Here is a 7,032-nt window from a genome sequence, read left to right on the forward strand (position 1 = left end):
AAGCGTAATGCATTCTGTTAGCTGATATATAGTGGAGTGAATTACTGGCGTAATAGAAGTTATAGTTTGTCCAAGGGTGAAGTGGGGAGGGTACGATTTTCATGAAAGGGATTTAAGTTCTTAAGAAGGATCACAAAATATTTACAGTTTCATCGAATAAAAAGGGTTGAATATGATTTTGCCAAAAAATCACGCTTTCAAAATTATAATTCCCCCCTCCCCACCGAAATTTCTTAATTTTTAACTGTTTGTTATCCACGTGGAAAAATAGAGATAACGAATCTGGGAAATATAATTTGCTTTGGAAAGTTTAATTTTTCTGAAAGAAATACTGAATGTCCCTTCCCCCACCTCGGCCACCCATCAGCTACCTGTTTGTGGTAAAATGCAAATCTCCTGTATAGAAAACATAGGAATGTGAGTTAATTGAGGAAAGAAATAAGGTGGTGGGGTACGCAAATGTCGTCTCAGACATGCTAGAAACAACAGGTAATGGACAGGATTTCTGAGATAATTCCTTGTAAGTTTAAATGGAAGATCAGGTTTTGAAATACGCTCATCACAAACAAGAATGACAGAATAGGTAAAGGTAATTTCTATAGGATTTGAGTTGTAATTTAACTGCACTGCAAGGAATAATATAATTCATACAGAACTTCAACTCTGTGTGTGTGAGTGTGTGTGAGTGTGTGTGCGTGCTAAAGGAAGTTACTTTTGCATATGTTTCTTAACTCCAATTAATTAGTGGCAGTTGTGCCTTGTTGGCAGCATAATGTCTCCTCTTCTCTCCTGCTTTCCCCCTCTCTTTGTGCCGACTTTCTTTCACCTTCACCCATAGAACATACAGTATCAACTTTGTGTGGGATTTCTTTCACTTTCCACTATAGAACATACATACGGTATGAAACATCAGTATCTGTCTCTTGCCTATTATCCTTCTTTGAACTTTTATAGAAACTTGTCTTGTGTCTCTGTTTCTTTGAAGAGAGTAGAAATTGAAAGAAAAGAGAAAGCGAAAAAGGGAGGGAGAGAAAGAGTAGAAAGTGAAAGATGTATGTACGAGTGTAAGAAATGGACGTGAGTATGCACGTGTGTGCGAGAGAGAGAGAGAGAAAGAGAGCGAAAGTGAGAGAGAGAGAGAGAGAGAGAGAGTGAGTGAAGGTGTGTGTCGTGATGGTGGATGTCTTTTAAGGTTCACACTCATATAGTTTCACACTCAAATCTGACGTCGTTTTCGTCGTCGTCGTCGTCGTCGTATAAAATGTTTACGATAGATGATATATGGAAAAGATTATAACTTTAAATTGTTTTAATGGAAATATGTCAATGAAAATGGAGTTTAGTTTGTAGTGGAAATAGTACTGAATCTTTTGATACCCCATGCGTGAAAAACGGCAACACGGCAACTCGGTTTTGGACTGCATAAGGAACATACAAACGCACAGACACGCACACACGCGCACACACAAACACACACACACACACATACAACCTCTCATTTATAGATATAGATAGTTTGGCTCAGTTCTGTTCCTTTTGCATGACTTTTCTACGAGCACTAACCAGTCAAGCTGAACGTCTAGAACGACGGTTTCCAGACCGTTGAAATATAAAATCACTAATGTGATCACTAATAATAATTAGAACACGCAGGAAAAACAGATGTTAAAATAACAACTGATTTTAAAATCCTGATATTTGTTGTTATATTCAAGCAATTAAAATATCATAAGACACCCCTAGAAATTAGTTGCAGTGAAATATAGATAATGTTAAATTATCAGAAAGAGAAGACAAAACTGAGAGCATAAACAAGCTTGACTAGGCGACATTAGCAGCAAAGAACATGAAGTGATATATAGATCTTAATGAAAAGTGTAATATTTAGGGCTGGCTTGATTTTTAAAATGTTTACTTCGTACTAAATTCATTAGCAATTCGAAGACCTTCGAGTGCAACTGAGCATTAGATTTTTGTTTAGCAAGAGTTTTGTCTTAAAAAACAAATGCAACGCGTAGTGAATTCATTCAACGGAATTTTAATTTGTCTTAATGCTGAAGGAAACCAAATAAATAAATATAATAATAATCAACTCAAGTATTATCCAGTGTTTAAATTGTCTTATGAGAGTTTGCTGAATCAGTGACATAAACAACTAAATATATATTTGAATATTATTTCCTTTTCTGGTATTACTGCAGGGGATATTTACAAAGCAATCTACAATAGAAAAAAAGATCTAATCAGAAGACTTATTTTATACAATGGAGCACCTGGTCGAAATCTAATTAAATGGAAATGGCATCGCAAAAGTGTGGCATCCATTGAAAATGTAATTTTCAGGTACTAAGAGTGCCTACTTGATAAAATACCGAAACACCTGCATATATATTATGTTTCTATGGTTTCAAAACACGTAGATTTCTTAATAAGAATATGAGATATATTATTTTATCATTGTTTGTGATAAAAGACTATATCTATAAATCAATAATATTAGTAACAGTTAAATCTCCTAATATATCTCATGTTTCCTGCAAAAAGACACGTATTTCAGATTTCCTAATCCGAAACTGTGGAAAGGAAACAAACTAGCACTATGTCACCAAATACCTTAAATTTATTGTCCAATTTAGTGTGCTATTGGTGTGCAGGTAACAATGAAACAACAATTATTTTGTGCCAAACATTAAGTCGGAAATCTCAGCTAAAAATGTAATTCGCATAATGAGGTTTTTGCCTTAGGTTAGGTAAAATAGATATTGTGTGGAACGATATTTTCCTTTTAAATTCGTTCGATGCACTAAGGACTAGATTTTCCATTGTGCTGTTAGATAAAATTGAAAGCTGAGTGCACTGTTTACAGAAAATTGATACGCTTATGATAAATATGAGACCGAAGCAAATTACAATATAAATATTTCCCTTACATCTGTTAAATCTATTAAGGAGGATATTGCACGTTATTTATGACACAGGAGACAAAGCGTTTATTCAACAACATGTGGTATTATTTCAATATATCTCAATAGATACGTTGCAACAATACGCAACACAATCATTTAACATCAATTTGCAATGCTCCTTGTACTAATCCTAGTATTTTGTATGGTATTCTACAGAAACAGTAAGAACGAAACTTATATATGAATGACTATGCAATAGTATCTACCCAGTGTCTAAAAACGATGAGACCATTGCTATATTACTTTTTTAAAATATGAAATATTTTTCCTTCTTGATTCGGTCGAGAACATTTAATGTTTTGAAGTCGATGATCAGATGTGTAGCTGAAAATGAAGCTTGATTATATAAATCATGGTAGACATAGATTTTCCAATGAATTCTAAATGCAGAGTTTAATGGATAAGCCAAAATGCTGGAGACATATTAAGGGAAACATAGTCGTGATAAGATATACCTTAGAGGAAAAATGGTGAAGATATACACTTGTTATATAGGGTTATGTTAAGATGTGTTGCGCAATGGATCATCATAAGGATGTTATGTATAAGGCCAATATATGATTTAACTTCAGGAATGCCAAGAAATATGGAAACTTCTCGTGCAAGGGGAAATGGCCGATTTTGTAAGCTCATAACTTTAGTTGCAGTGATTTCACGAAAAAGCAAATTGATATTAGACACTCTCATTGATGAAATACTGGTCTGATTAATCTTCGGAGGGGCCCGTATGCAATAAGAGATGTGGTATGATACTTATATTCTGTGGAAAATAGAAACTGTAGAATGTTTTTATGCGTCTCAAACTGATTATATTGACTTAGTAGTGTAAGCTGAAGTTATTATACTATGTTTCAGTTATGGTTTCGTGGTTCTTTGTTTATTTGCTATTTTTTCCGAAACTGCTTGACTTTTATACTTATCGCACATGATTTTCACAATTATTGCATATTGCATACTTAAGCATAATTGACATTTGTTGAACTGTGGCTGGCGAGATTAACAATCACTGAAATATCAAATTGTCTTGTGATATGAGAGAAATGGCATATTTTCAATTTTAAAGTTTACATAATTGACTTAAATAAACATTCACAGCGCCGAATAACAGTTGAGTTATAGTCAAACCTAAATGATTAAATATGTTTCTTTGAGGAAATAAATTTCCTTTCCTAGATTTATGTGCGCGGACCTAGTAGTAATGAAAAAGAGATTACAGGATAGTATTGAAAATGGAATAGTAATTTTTGGGTGGCAGGAAATATTTCTGTTTAGTTTCAAAATTGTGCGTTGATAACCGTGATTACGATTAGATTTTACTATTGGATACAGTAGATTCATTCCTGTTTGGGATCTCAGTTTTACGACAATGATGAGATGAAATTAATTTCACAAGATCCTTAATTTATTATGAAGAATGATGATGGTTCAATGACGTACGTCAGTATTTTTCATTTTGCTTTTTATTTGACGTGTAGTGGAAGGTATTATCAGTGGCAATATCAAGGAATTCTATAGATTTTATGGCCATCGTCACTGAAACATTCAGACTAAGATGTTTCAATATTCATATGTATATTACTTCGTCAACTCATTCGCGGTAATACAGTTTATGTATTTGATGATAATGAGCCAATCATCCTCGTAAAGCCATCTTTGATAGACGGATATTTTGTGTGAATTTTGTATTTTGAAAATAAGCAACTTCGATCTATTGACATTACAATCCATGTACGTTTATACATATAAATATAAGAGACATAGGATACACGCAGTCATTCACACAAACATATCCCCCCCCCACACACACACACACGCACACACACACGCACACACACACACATACACATATAGATATATGTAAGTCTGCATTTGACCTCGTGATTTTATATGTATTTATCTGTATGCAGCTCAGTTTATGTGAGTGCTCGTGGATGTGACTTAATTTGGGGAAATATTAATTTGTCAGCAAGAAGGCGAGCTGGCAGAAACGTTAGCACACCGGGCAAAATGGTTGGCGGTATTTCATCTGTCTTTTCGTTCTGAGTTCAAATTCCGCCGAGGTCGACTTTGCTTTTCAGCCTTTCGGGGTTGATACATTAATACACACACACACACACACACACACACACACATATATATATATATATATATATATATATATATATATATATAAGCAACAGGCTATCAAGTATTGATGCAATGCAACCGTTTCAAGAGGCTCCATTTAAATGAACAATGCAATAATTACATCAATCTAAATGGAGTGCTATCTTCATCTACAGAAATAAATAAATAGAATTTTAACAAGTAGGACACATTAATATAACTTTTCTCTAAATTTTATCAGAGCAAGAAGATAGAAGAAATTCATGTTGCTATTGCAGCTAAGAATTAAACTACACTTCCAAAACTTGCATGAAGCCTAGTGGAGTCAATATGTAGTAAGGGGTTGTAATTCATTTATCTCTTTATCAAGTACTAAATCTAAGACTAGAAGACTGTGTCTGTTTTGAATAAAGGACATGAGTGAGTTGACAGCTCATTGTTAGCTATCGTCATAATATAATCATATGCATCCCTTTTCCTCAGGAAGGAAATAAGATATTAGGAGTAGTCAGTTTGGTATAAGTAAGTGTCGACACAAAGAGCCACGGTAGGGGGAGACTATAAATCATTTCTAATATTCATAATTGATATATACACGCCTTTTACCTATTTTGGTTATGATATCATTTTTGAAATTCTTAAATTTTATTTTTACACAACATAACACTATTCATTATAAACAATCACCCATAGCGCCCCCATAATATAATTTCCTTTATATTAACATTTTAGATTTCTTAGCGTTTTGCCCCTTTAGCAACATGATTTTCAAGTCTGCCCCGACATTGCCTCATTTTGTAGACTCTTACATATACCCAACTGACTACTCCTAATGTCTTATTTCCTCCCTGAGGAAAAGAGATACATACAATGATATTCATGACGATACCTAGCCATGATCTGTCAACTCACTTTTGTCCTTTGTTCAAAATAGATACAGCCTTTTAGTCATTGATTTAGCACTTGATGGAGAGATAAAAGAATTAAAAACGGATCTCAGTCTCTTAAAACACTATTCCCTGCTACGCTTCATGAGATCTCTGGAAGTGAAATCTATTTTAAGTTACAGTAGAGACAACATGAATTTCTTCCACCTTCTTGCTCTGATAAAATATTAGTGAAAACTTATATTAATGTGTCCTAATTGTTAAAATCCTGTTTATTTATTAGTGCAGCTGATAATGGCACTCCATTTAAATTGATGTAATTATTGCATTGTTCAATGAAGTTGAGCCGCTTGAAACGGTCGTACGGCATCACGAAGTGATAGCCTGTTGCTTATTTTTATTTTATATGTATATATATATATATATATATGTGTGTGTGTGTGTGTGTGTGTGTGTGTGTGTGTGTGTGTGTGTGTGTGTGTGTGTTTAGGTATATATATACACACACTTGGAAATGGAACCGTGGCCTTCAAATAAATATTAATATAAATTATATATATATATATATATATATACTCCTCATTTCGTGCATTTAACGAAAATACGAGTCTTCGAAGGCAGTTGCTCCTATAAATACAAAACTAAAATTTGGGAACAAAACAAGACAGTGGGGACATACAAGGACACCGAGCGAAAACAAATGTGGAGGTTCGTTAGACCAGAACGTGAGGAAAATAGCGGACGCTGAGAGAAATATTTTCTTTGAAAAGAGAAAAGATGGAAGAGAGATAGAAGACATCCAGTGCTTAGTACATCATGAAGGAAAAGAATGATGGTCATGTGAGGAAAAGCAAGATCGACGATGGTCACGCGTGAGCAACGAGAGAGAAAAAGAGAAAGAAGGTAGAGAGAGAGAGAGAGAGAGAGAGAGAGAGAGAGAGAGAGAAAACAGTGAAGGGGAAAAAAAGGGAATTGGAGAAGGATGGGGTAAAATAGTATGGAGTAGAGTCGCAACAAACATATAATAAAGTTACTTGGAAATGGATAGACGGCATTCAATTAAATAATATATA

This window comes from Octopus bimaculoides, chromosome 13, assembly GCF_001194135.2.
Source record: "Octopus bimaculoides isolate UCB-OBI-ISO-001 chromosome 13, ASM119413v2, whole genome shotgun sequence".
Lineage (NCBI taxonomy): Eukaryota > Metazoa > Mollusca > Cephalopoda > Octopoda > Octopodidae > Octopus > Octopus bimaculoides.